The sequence below is a fragment of the Hermetia illucens genome, chromosome 4 (assembly GCF_905115235.1).
Source record: "Hermetia illucens chromosome 4, iHerIll2.2.curated.20191125, whole genome shotgun sequence".
NCBI lineage: Eukaryota > Metazoa > Arthropoda > Insecta > Diptera > Stratiomyidae > Hermetia > Hermetia illucens.
Window position 1 is genome coordinate 102629905 of NC_051852.1, and position 13599 is coordinate 102643503.

The 13599-nt window shown below is 39.1% G+C and overlaps 1 protein-coding gene across 5 annotated transcripts in view; it reads left to right on the plus strand.

Annotated features, from left to right (window-relative positions):
- The window catches only part of LOC119654649 (protein folded gastrulation), a 375724-nt gene that overhangs the window by 250950 nt on the left and 111175 nt on the right, over positions 1 to 13599 (plus strand). The window contains exon 1 of one of the 5 annotated variants that reach the window (XM_038060136.1): positions 1464 to 2055. The exons of the other annotated variants lie outside the window; for them this stretch is intronic. The gene's annotated coding sequence lies outside the window, so the exon portion shown is untranslated. Of the gene's footprint in view, positions 1 to 1463; positions 2056 to 13599 lie in introns of those variants that run through there. 5 annotated transcript variants of the gene reach the window in all.

Here is a 13599-nt window from a genome sequence, read left to right on the forward strand (position 1 = left end):
TACATTAAGTACACTGTAGGAGGCAATGTGGTCAGCATTGCACTCGCCCGAGGTTATCACCCTGACTTAACTCAGGTATTCATTCATAGCTGAGTCGACTCGTATCCGACAGCCAATCACGATAACAAGTCCCTCTGCCATCAGTGATATTTGAACCGCAAACTTCCGATACAACAGTCCAACGCCATCCGGATAGCAAATCGAACTTGGAAGCTGAAATAGACTACCTTCCGCAGTAGTCTGGGGTAGAAACGGCAAAAGATGGAAATCGCTCCCTTTTATATAATCGTAAACACGACTAGGTTGCGAATAATATCCAACTAAAAACTCTAGGCCAAATTGTTGTCTGGAATATTAGGAATCCTAAGTTCACATGTACTTGATGTCGAACGGGGCCAAATAGAAGCATTTTACTCTCACTTTTTTAGCACACGGACTCCTCGTTTTGGGCTTAGTGAGAGCGCATCATAAGTTACTCTCCATTTGGTTCAGTCCGATATCAAGTAGAGGTGGACTTACGCTTCCTCATATCCCCAACAATATTTTCCACAGGTTTAATTAGATGGAACCTAACGAAGTCCGTCCGCGAGCATAACGAATGATGACTGGAGTATCCGAATGGAATCCGACACCCTCACACCCAAGCCTGCCTACCACAGTGGCATGTAAGCGTCGACGGAACACCACCTGCATTTGCAGGTGAACGCTCTCAATCAATTTCACGATTTCTTTAAGCTTTTGGAATAGCTCGGCTCTCTTACTTGACTTCTGCCAACTCTGATGATGTTTTACCTGTCACACAACCTATAAGTCATTACAATGTGCAGAACGCATCTGCGATCGGATTGGAAAACCACACCCACCAGTCACTATCTGTTATGTTCCATAAAATTGCAAGGATTACCTAGGCAGTTCAACCTCTTCTGTATAGTCCAGCTAAAGTAAACGTATTTACCCCCAGTTTCGGTTTCCAGTCATAACGTAGCCTATCATCCTCGAGTGAATATATGGTCTGCACAATCCATAAGCAATGTAACACTCGCAAAAACAACATTCAAGTACAATTTTCCATTCAATTTTGTCCTCAACAAAAAAGCACCATCATCGTCCCCGAAGTTGTCTGAATTTTTTCCACAAAAACTGGATTTCCATTATTTTTATCAGGAAATAATATAAACACTTATAAACCCCCTTCTCCCCTGATGATCTCACATTCTATTAATCCAAGACCTCGACAATAAGTAAATAAAAACTTCAGTGCCAATAAGTCTCTGATTTGTTCTAGTCCGTAGTCAATTAACCTGCGACCTTTGAGCCTTTGTTCAGTGCGATAAGGACCCACTCGCACTTACTACGATCACTGGATGTTCCCTCCACTGATAACTGATAACATATCGCCCATACAAATCACTCACCCCATCTCCATGTCGGAGTCAGGCAATCACTTCATTGGCAGTCATTAGTGGTATATTCGCCAGGCATCGCAACGAATTGGTGAATTTCGAAAATTTAGTGCAAATTGAGTGCATTTTTCGTCACGTTCGATGGATATTAGTTGCATTTTCGAAACGAAACCCAGAGTGTGGGTGAACCCAAAAATGGCGTGATTTGCAATGTGGTTTCGTCTCTTTGGTGTTTACGAAGTGAATGTGTGTCAAGCCCAAACGAAATAAAAAGTTTATATTTGAAATGTTATCAGCATCAAAAAGAGAAATGTTTAGAAAGTGTTATCAATGTGTTTTCGAATTCCAATAACATAGTTCAGTGGTCTCGTTTTTAAGGGGTGATTCCAGACAAACAATCTCATAACGGATTAAGTGATTTATGTGACGTGGGTTCAATATTACGTTACTTAGATTTCGAGTCGTTATTGCATCACCCAGGAGTCGTGAGTCGTATTCGAAATCCTCTTCAATCAGCACCAACATTTTGCAGCATATTCTCGTTCGGGATTCAGTTGGGAAGACCACCTTTTGGCATGTTAATGGAATTGCACTGGTGTCAGCTCTATTTGCAATCTGAAAGCACTGGCTCAAATTATATTGATCAATGCAAGTAAGTAACGATTGCGCAGATGCAGAAATGCCCCCCAAAGTTGGAATAAACTGAAGAAATGTAAGAAATAATAAGACAGATAAAGAATGGGATCACGGATCGTCTTGATTTGTTTGTCTTATATGACTACTATGCGATGCTAATAAAGATTAAATGCTTGCTTAGTTGAAAAACAATTGAAAAAGCTAATTAATAAGGGGATAGTAGTCAACAAAATGAATATTCTATTCATATTCGGAGTCTCTGTGATCGTTTTCTTCTTTTCTGGCCCCTAAAGATTCGGAAACACAGCACTGAAAACCAGGGCTGGTGAGGTAAGGGGAAAAGAAGGTGATTCCGGGCTCGAATTTTTGGATATTTTGGAGGGGGGGCATAATTTGCACCACCAAATACAACACTATCACTCATGCAAACCAGAGTATAATTCTGTCAATAAAAAAGATAACCCATACATTCTACGAACGCTCATACGTTTAACAACACACTGTCATTTCTTAGATTTGGTGTGGAAGAGGGTACAGGGTACATCAAGATTACGCTGAAATGTTTTTCACAATCTGTCATGAAGACCTTATCCCACAATGCTCCAGACGCAAACTGAATCTTTGGCGGAATAGCACAAGAGAATGTACACCATTTGTTCTAGTTTGATAGGTCTATCTAACAGCTCAGTTACATTTATGCCGAGCAGAGAAGTCAGCCTGGACACTACTAACTGCTCACAAGTAGTTGATCTGAAAACCACTGAGGACAAAAATGTTAATGTTTATTAGCTACAACGCTGTTTGTTATATTAGAGGACTTCCCATCGTACATATTGACAAGTGTTTGTAACTTAAAATCTTCATTTTCAGGAGTGAAAATGTATCTTTACTGGGGGGGATTCTATATAGAATAGAATATTTTACTGCTAGTTTACAATGTCATTATGTCATATGAAAAATTCAGCGTGATCGCTGGGAAGGAGTGGTCAGTATGTTAAGTCACTGTATATGAAGAGTTCGACAGACCCCAGACCCATCAAATTAGGTAGGAAATTTGATGGGAGTAGATTCAACCGTTTTCGAACAAATTGGTTATGATTTACAGAAAGATGAATAGACAGTGATTAGGTTTAAAAAAAACTTTAATCTAAACATTTTTCAAAATCCTCCTTTTTTCCTCTGTTGTTGACGAATCCTATTTTAATCAAATGCGAATGAGATTTATATCTATTGAAAAAGACTGCATTGGTATAATCTAACAATCTAAGGAAAGGATACTTTACAGTATGCTAACTACTTCGAACTTATCAACACACATGTCTGTTTGTTCTATTACTTTTTGAGGGCAGGTACATCGGTAATTATTTTGTTGCTTAGGTTTACAATCCTCCGGCAGACATTGGAAATATTTTTTTAAGGAACTTAAAGGTAAGACCCAACACCCTGGCCCACCAACTACGATTTATTTCAAATTACAGCAAGACTTCAGCAGTTTCGAGAACTCTTCTAGGAAACATCCACGCTATTGGAATAACTAGCACTGATGCCACATTTTATCGAAGGCTTTGGAAAGATCGTAATAAGGTGGCTGAACTTCCAATCATGTCCTTTTTTCTATGAACCTGCACCATAGTTGCAGATGCTTCCCGAAAATCAAACTGATGAGCTAATATACGACTTGTGCCTCAAATTATTGGTTTGAATCTTTTCCACTACAATTTTTTCAATTAATTTGCTCGTAAGAAGAAGAAGGGATAAACTGATAGCATTTGATGTTACTCGGTTCTTTTTCTGATGTAGGATACATTACGATTTTCAATCCGAATGACACACTTGATTTGAAAAGACATTTCCCTTTCTTTTTTACTAACAATAGGTTGGTCGCAATTCCTGGACAATTTCAAATATCCCTTTGTGATTGACTGAACACAATTTGTGACAAACAGGCATAGCTAGTACAGCGATATCTTCCTAAGGTTTTTTTGTTGAAATTAAAACCTTATTAAAATGGGTATACTGTCTGTCTGTCAGTCACACCTTCCTCGGAAGCAGTTACACCACTTGACACGAAAATTAGCAGAACGGTTGGAGCTGTAAACCCCCATACATTCGGTGATTTATATTACTGGACGTTGAACTTAAGGGGCCCCATACAGTTAATGAAGGGGCACAAATGGAAATGTGCTGGGGTCCGAAAAAGGTCAATCGTTTCAAGGACCCATTCTCAGAAGCCACCCAAATTATGGTGGTTCATCCATGCGGTATCTAGGCATTGAAATACTCTCCATTACGATATCTGCTTAAATAAAGTTAATATGTAATAGTATATTATTATATTTTGGAAAATTTACTACCCCACTTAAATTCATTCTAAATCCGTAAAATTGCACTAATATAGGTCATGAAGGATTCCACCGGAAATTTTAATGGAAATCGTACTATTATTAACAAAGTCACAGTAGGTCAAATTGTCTCTTTTGCGTCCAATTATTACTCCCTAAGAGAAAATGTCAGTACTATATCGAATGGTATATCAGATATATTCAAAATATATACACTACGAGCTAATTTCAGATGGAACCATCGTGTACCCAAATATTCTTACATAAAAAACCAACAAAACCTTTTATATTTAAAGCGCCGAACTTTCAGTTTCCGACTTGTTTTTTGTTTTATGTGAACTTTAAAATCATCCGAGCGGAATTGTCACGAGCCAGGTTATTTTAGATTTCGGCTGGGGGCGTACATTATCTGCAAGGTTAGTCGTGATATTTCTCTTAAAAGTAGTGAGGAATATTATCAAACTTAACTTTTCGGTGAAACATACTTGTACTTGGTCCTCAAGAACAGTGTCACCTTCATTTTCATATAAAAGAAGAAGGGGTCAAAAAGCTACCACGTGATCCCGCTTCCAAACAACATAAAAAATACTAACCACTTCTGTCCGAGTGGTTAATCTGATCAACACTAACTAACTAAACTAACTTAATGGGATGCATTTTGAGGCCTAGATTTTATATAAATGCATCATTGTGATCTTTTTCAGATATATTGGATATGTCTTAGGAAGGAGAACTGTTTCAGTTTTTGGGCACGCATTTCAAGTTGTCACTCTCCTGCGTTTCATCCAATATTAGAAATCGAAAAGTACTAATTTAGGTCTTTCATTTGTATCAAATGATGACACATGACCATATTCTGTGAGAAAAAATGTATTCTTCGCCATTAAACTCAACCTTAAATGATACAACTCGTTGCACATGTAGCAGCTCGGAGACCACATGTTCTCACCAAATTTCATGACAATATCTTCGGTTCCGGAGTAAATCTTGTGTGACGGACGGTCAGACAGATATTAAACCGATTTCAATAAGACTTTTTTTAACACAAAACCTTAACAACATGCGTCTTAATTTCCGCATCTTGATACATCTCGCAAAATTCGGGTTCACTCTGACTCGCAATAGATGGTTGCTTGTACTGTTGATGGTTTAATCTTGAAATCCTGAGTTCAATATGAAGCTTATAAATGACTTATTCCTTACTTACTTGTTGTAAAGGTTCGAATCATCCGAAGTGCGTTTATTTGATAAACGGAGAACATTTTTCTTTTGCCAGTAGCCAGCAGCTGGTAGTAGGGCATACCCAAATTAGCCAGTTCCTGTTTTATCTTATTACAATTCACCGAAGTAAATTAGTTCTTAATATCAAGAGTAGCGAAAATGCCACATTTTTAGGACTCTTACTTTCGCAGTAGTATTTAATGCATAAATTTAGTAGTTTACCGATCTTCCAATGCATTTTCGTCGCGAGTGAAGCCTACTTGCTGGCATTGAAGGGTCATCATCTGCGAGGATTTAATTCAATAATGTGTTCTGTTTTTCTGCAGCTGACTTTTGAGGAATGTCACTTTGTAGGAGCATCTGGGTTGTTTTTCATAAGTTTCTGATCTGCCTAATCTATAATAAACCTGGAATATAGTCTTATTGAAAATAAAATAGGAAAAAAGCATCACGAAGGAGAAGGGTCGAACAGGGGACATATATCCGTCCGCCGATCTTCGTCAAAAATTATCGTCTGATGTTTGTATACTGCTCATATGCAAGCCATGCCATATTTGCTGGATTTGTCTTGTTTGCGAACGCCACTTCCGTTTATTTGCATATTTATCAGCATAGCCTCAAACTGATGCAGTGATTTTACAAAATGCGACCTAGAAAATTCATAAATCGACTACTCTTTTCCATGGTGTAGGCATCGAAGTCGCCTAAAATTATATGTGGCATATGTTGCTTCCTATTCGTTACATTCTCATCCAGTAGATATTGGCTCTGCTGTGCCGTCGAACTTGGAGAAACATAGCAACTGCTCTTAATTTTTGTCGATATAACCATACCTTCGCGATCAATTACACAGCCCATATCTACTCTGAGAGATTTGTCTGCACTCCATGACTTCTATTTGGGTTTTTATATTACCCATCAAATTTTGTTATAAACAAATTATCCCGTAATTGGTTTAGGAAAGCTTGATGTTTACGTGGATGAACCTATTTGCGATTCGCTAGAAGTCTCGTGAAAATAAAAGATCTTGTATGAAGTGAGCCTTTCCACCAAATCATTGTTTGCCAATTATAGGCTTTATAACTTCTAGCAAAGTGACCAAATTTTTAACCCTTGAAACATCTGCGATATGCACTCCAATCAGATGCACACTTTTCCTGTTATTAGTATGCTGTTTGTTTTCACTACCAATAGATGTATCTTGCTTCGTCGTCGGTCTTTCTTTATGATATCACTGCATCGACTTGCAAATTGGCTGGCCGAACTGGCCTGACATTTTTGGTAGCTAAATCATCCAGTCTTTCGTGGTATCGCAATAAGTTTTGGCTTTAGTTTTTCAAACCAGGGCCTTCTTATTTGCTTTTGTAGTTCTACCCCAATAATACTGCAGTTTTTATTTGTATTAAAAATGTTCCTTCTTCAATTCTGTAGGGCGTGTCTCTAGATTAGAGTTAGTTTTCATTTGACATCGGCGTACGTTGTTTCGTCCTTGGTCGCGATTATTACCGCATACGGTCGATTCTTTTGTTGGTTAGACCCTTTTTCATTTTGACCAAAATCTAGCCTTGAAAGGTCGATTGTTGAGTAGGTCGAACACTAGCCCGTCAACTTCGCTGGCTTGGATTCGAATTTCAGTTATGGATATTTGTGTTTGTCATTATGCTTATCTCAATGCTGTGAATTTGCCACCTGCACAGTACTAGGTATCATGACACTGAAACTTGCTTCAGCCTCACTAAAAATTAAAAAGCGAAAAGGTAAAAACAACAGTAACAAGAAAGAAACTGTGTGGATGCCCTTTACTTCACAAAGTAGTGTACACGAGACATACAAAATGAAATTTTTCGCGCCACACTTCTGCATTTATCCTGTTAGCGTGGGAGCATTCATTTTCCTTTTTGGCGTCTGCCTAGAATCCGGTTTGTCATCATCGTCATGCCTGGGGTGTAAATGACCCACCGTAGAGTAGGGTATACTATTTATACGGGTTGGTAGTAATCGTCATGTGCTTCGGTACGATGTAGTTTTGACAGCGACGTACCTACTCTTCATCTGGCTTTAATCCAATTCGTATCTTAACTTCTTTTCGGACAGATTTTTCCTGATTGTTATGCGCGCTATCACCAAATTGCAGGCATCGCTCCGATGATTTTGACGCATTTCTTCAGAAATTCCAATTTTGAGCATGCCGGAGCGTGCCGAAGTTGACTTAGCAAGGAAAACTATTACAAAAACCTAAATAATTGGCGAAGTGGAACTAGTCCCGGCGCCTGAAAAACAAATAACATAATAATGTTGCGCAAACTTTTCGGCAAAAAAGACCCTAGCCAAAACTGGAAAATTTAAAAATATAACGGCTCGACCGCGTTCGTAAAACTATAGAGCATCATGCCCTGGAATCGCCAGACCATCAAGATGGAGGATGCCCCTTCTTTAGTGCGAACTTCGCTGTTTAAAAAGGGAAATGGAAGGAGGGAGTTCTCAAATGAAACAGCTTGGTTAGACTTCTACAATTCAATCCAAATGGTAAAATATAAGGAAAACCAGTACAAATAATAATTAATTTTAAGAAAAATGCTAAAAGCCCAAACTAAAATAATAAAAAAATATAAAGAAAAATAAACTGAGACGGAGAGACCACACCAAGTCGATTTCGCTCTTACACGGATCATAGGACGTGCTGCTGATCTCTTTTGTATATTGTAATCCGTACCATTGGTACTAACAACTCGTTCTTGTGTCTCTATCAGGAGCTAAATCACTCTTTTCGTCACAATTCACTTGCTTTGATTTTTCTAATCTTTCAATAACACACAGATTTTCCTTTTGATATCTCATGATTATGAAAAAAATAAAACGAAAATTGAACGCATAGACACTGAGCTACCTTTCTGCGAAAAACTTTTCGCTTCCAAAATCTCAACCAAGTAAACTCCAAACGTCAGCTCCCCTTTTCTTCCTCCCAAAAAATCCACCCCTGAGACATTCAGGTTATTTGCCGGTCCATTCTCGATTAGCTGCCCAATGTCCACCTAATGTTTGGCTCAGACAATGAACCCGAAATTCAACAGTAAAAGCTACTTCGCGGCCGTGTTCACGCTACCTTTTGGATCGAGCCGTCCTTCATCGAACTGGCCTCTGTCCAAAAAAAAATACCTGGAATATCCCACTATTCGCATTTACATGTATAACATTTCGCGCTAGCCAAAAACAAGTCCTAAAAATGCGTTTAATAATACACAGTATAATCAGATATATATCGAAAACAACAAACAACAGAAAAACTAAAAAAACAAATATAGTTGACATATCAGCAGTTCCTTATCCAATATTCCAATATAAAATATTAAAATGCCGCAACCTGAACGGGACAAAGGTTGAAGAAGAGTCCTTGTGTGTTTTACATGGGTACCTGTCGTTGAGACTTACTCCCACGGTCCTCTACGGACACTGATTGATTTTGTGACCACAATCAGAGCCCCGCTGTGACAAGCAACAACGGTACCAGTCTATACCAAGTGGATGCAAGATTTACCTAAATCTCTACCGAACTAAGGAGTACGGCACCCGTGTTGAAACGGAACACCACGCCGAGGCGCGAAAGTCTCTTCCCGCTTGAGCACAACCACAACCACCATGAAACTCCCACTAGGGGGGCCAACCGCAAACAACCGAGCTGTAGCCACATATAACGGGAGTTCACCCGAAGTATGAGAGTCCAGGAGCTATCAGGTTCCCATGGCACCAATATACCCCTGGTAAGCTTTCGTAACCAATTTGCTACTTCAGATGAGTCCCCGTGCAGACCCGGTTCTGATCACCCTGATTAGGCCTTTGGAGCATTCGCCTACTGCATCACGGCCGGCAAGCCAAAGTGAGTACAGCGTCTCCCGGTGCCACCACTATAGAGGTTCTCCTCGGCCACTTGGTTTTGGTTTAGCCGACAGGGTTGCCGCCCCGTCTTCCTCACCGCCACCTCTGAGCACCAGGTTGAAGAAGAAGAATGCGAGTATATAAAATAGAAACAATTTCTATTTTAATTTTTCCCAAATGTTATATCGCCCATATTCGAAGAATTCGCTATTCTCTTTATTAGTACGAAATCTCGCACTGACGATAGCAACAACTGGTTCCTGAAATAGCTAAAGTAGTAGCTACAAAACAAAATAAAATTTCTCTAAAAACAAAATTCCTTCCATTTTTTTTTTGTTCAAACCTAAAAACTGTTTGAACAATTTGCCCGATGTTTTATCCCGATCAGAAGGCCGCTTGTTGGTTGGGTGGGTAGGTGTCCTTTTATTAACATTATTGGGCAATATAATTCCGTCCCCTCAATCCGTGAGCAAACGTCAACAGAGCTTCTTCTTTTTCTTCAGCCTTCGTCCCGTTCACAAGCGGGGTCGACTCGTCGTGATCGGCTTCGCCATTTGGCTCTATCGAATGCCTGATCTGGGTGCAATCTCGAGCCTTTCAAATCCCCATCCAGCGTATCAAGCCACCGTTGCTTAGGTCTGCCTTTTGGTCGTTTACCATCGACTTCGGTGTTCAGACCAATCTTTGCAAGTGAATTCTCGTTTGCACGAATTGCGTGACCATACCATCGAAGACGCCTCTCTCGCAACTTTTCCACGATCGGTGCAACTCCATAACGATCGCGGATATCCTCATTTCGGATGTGATCTAAACGTGTGACGCCACTAGTCCAACGTAGCATCTTCGTCTCCATTACCGCAAGACGCCGTTCATTGTCTTTTATGGTCGGCCAACACTCAGAACCATAGAGAGCGACTGGACGGACGACATTGCGGTAAATTTTAGATTTGAGACGTTCGTTGATACGTCGATTACAAAGGACACCAGTTGTGGAACGCCACTTCATCCAGGTTGCGTTAATGCGTGAAGCAATTTCATAACGCAGCTCTCCATTGGCTGATAGCGTTGACCCGAGGTATTTAAATCGCTCAGATCTGGGCAGATCACTGCCGCTGACATGCCGCTATATGCTGCACAGGCAGGGTCGATGTCTATTACAGGATAACTGTCTATATGAGATAAAAAAAACAGATTGACACTAAACTGCGACTTTCCCTTAACAGAATATGAGCGCCAAATTGCTTACTTCAGCCGTAACTCCGTAAAGGCGCCATGAATAATAAGGAAGAATAGCGGGGAGATAGAATAGAATGAATGACTTTGACCTGCATTAGATATTGGGGAAATCCTTGCCAATATCCTAAAGTGGTTATTTCAGCATTTTAAAGTAATTGTTTCATTTATTTAATATTTAAATGAAATTAGATTCTTTATTGAAGGAGAAGAAAGCACCTGGCAACTAATTGTCAGCTTCTTAGCTATCGTTTAGATATTTCTACTGAACATAAATTTATCTCTTCTAGACAGAATCCGTTACAAGATGGTTACTCATAAATCATCTTTTGTATATATTCCAATTTCAGTATTTCTTACTATTCCCTATTTGAGAAAAAAACTAAGCCAATGAGTATTTGCGGATGTTTCTGTTTATCCAAGGTGTACTCGATAAACAGCTCGCGTCAAGGCAACCTCATACATCACACTATTTGCCCAAACGCTTGGGCATAGCGCACAGTAGCTCCCTGAATACTTCAGTGATGATATCGAGGGGCAAACATTTGGTCATGAGTTATCTTCACACAACAATTAGCCATTCCTATTTAAACTTTCTATTTCGTTTCAGCTTCATTGGGTAAACAATTCACGCACGCACTGCTTACACTAATTGACCGGTAAAACCGCGGGAAGGTGGTAATTCGAAACGCTCGGCAGCCTACATGCATATATTAAAAAATAATATACATTTAGTGGGTAAATAAACTCCAACGAGATGAACGAGATGTGGGAAGTGTTATGGAAACGTATTCATCTGGATCAGTGGGAATTGTTGTTTCCATTGTTGTTTTGCGGTTGGAACAGCCTTTCATGAATGAAAGCGTTGATTGCGATTGTAATTATTCCTTTCTTCCAGACATCAAAGAACCAGAAATTCAAACGAAATGAATTCACATATAAATTCATATGTCATGTCCAGCTGCGAACATCCCAAACTTGTAAAATATTCAATTAAATCTTTGAATTATGGAACATATTCGCGAATTTATCCGTATTTTGGCACAAAGAGATTTTCCCCTTTGAGATTTCAATTAGAGTCGGCTTCTGAAGAAAGCATTTAATTAGCTGCTGTGTAAACAAGAGACGCTGCCTTTGTTTGCCTGTTTTTTGCAGAATATGTTAATCACCAACTTATTTCCAAACGCTAAATTAATGTTTAGAATAGAAAAATTTGACACCAATTTGAATTTGAAATTCCTGTCTCGGTGGGTGTTGGAGAACCTATTTGAAACTAAAGGAGGGTGAATTTTAGTTCTGAGGGGTTGAACAACCGAAAGCAAACCTGACAATAAAAACCGTAAGCTCAAGTTTAGGGTACAGTAAATTGGTACGAAATTGCCAAGTTTGACTTACCGCAATATTTTAATAATGCCACGATTCCCTTCAAACTTTCCAATGCTATGCTCTATACTGTGTTTCACATTTCTGCTAATTTGTGATCTTAGCATGAATTAAAGGGGACTTTCCAGTAAAATTCGAAATTAATGTAATATTCTATTATTAACTTTATTTGAACGAAGATTGGTATGAAACGAGGGCTAGATTTTGCAGAGGGGCATTTCCACTATTTTTTCAGATTTTTATTTTGTTGAGGAGTTGTTGAAAATGAGTCTTGTCTCACTTCAATTTAGACTTTCTCAACTCTCACTCTCCTACTTTACAGCTGCCATAAAATCTCAAACCTTTTTGGCAAAACGTTAGCCATTTGATAACCTACAGGGATATACTCGAATTAATAAGAAATTTATACTCTTTTTTTATATGGGACTCTCCCCTTCTTAAATTCCAGACAAAATCATGTTCCCTGTTTATGCTTTGCCTGGTGTAGGTTCGTCTTTCATAATTCTGACAGGCTCTTACTCAAATCGGCTTCGCCTAAATTAGCTCGCGCCTCTTGTTTCAAAAGGAACTTCACTCTTTCCCTCTATTAATTTTCCAGTAATTCAACGCACAAGTAACTCAGAGCTTAAAATATATTTTGAGGTATTTACAAAATAGCATATGAGGTTCGTAAGTACCCCGCCATCTAAGCACTAAACACTTCCAATAATCCTTAATTTTGACGGTCGAACAAGAACCGGATTTTCTTTGAAAATTAATGTTGTAAATCAAGCCGAAATTATATCTGATTTTTAGGTACATTCAAGTACTAACCATTCATACGAGAATAATCAAAATGATTATCCCGACCGCCTATCGAATATCCTGAAAAGCAGAAAACTACCAAAATTTAAGGGTGCTATATTAAGCTACACCTTTCAAGGGAGTCTTTCGTGCCCCAAAAGGAGTGGGAAGAGAAGAAGGCCTGAAATAAAAAAAAAAAATCATTCTTACGTACATATCGTACGTAGTACATATGAACTGTTCCCAACAAGGCTTAACCTCGGTAATTAGACAATAGCAAGGTTATTTCATTAAGTGTCATTCATTGTTCCCTTCTTTAGAGCTACGCATCTCCGTGGGACTGATGTAGGGGATAAGTGGTTTCCGAAATATCGATATATGGTAATAAAATTAATAATACTAATGAAAAAGCAAAAAGCTTCTAATTATTTCAAATGAACTTGAAATACTTTCTTCTCCTAATGACAATAATAACACTCGTTGTTGGATCTGGACCTCGAAGTGTGTTACAGCAAGACTACAACGATTCACTACAGGAGGCACACTATACGAGGCAATGCGATCAACATTGCGCTCGTCCTGATTTGACTCAGGTAATTACTTAGTAGTTTCGTCGACTGGTGTCCGGCATCCAGTCATAATACAAATCACTCTGCTAACAGTGAGGTTTGAACGACGACCTTCCGCTATGGCAATCTACCGTTCTACCCACTGAGCTTTCCAAA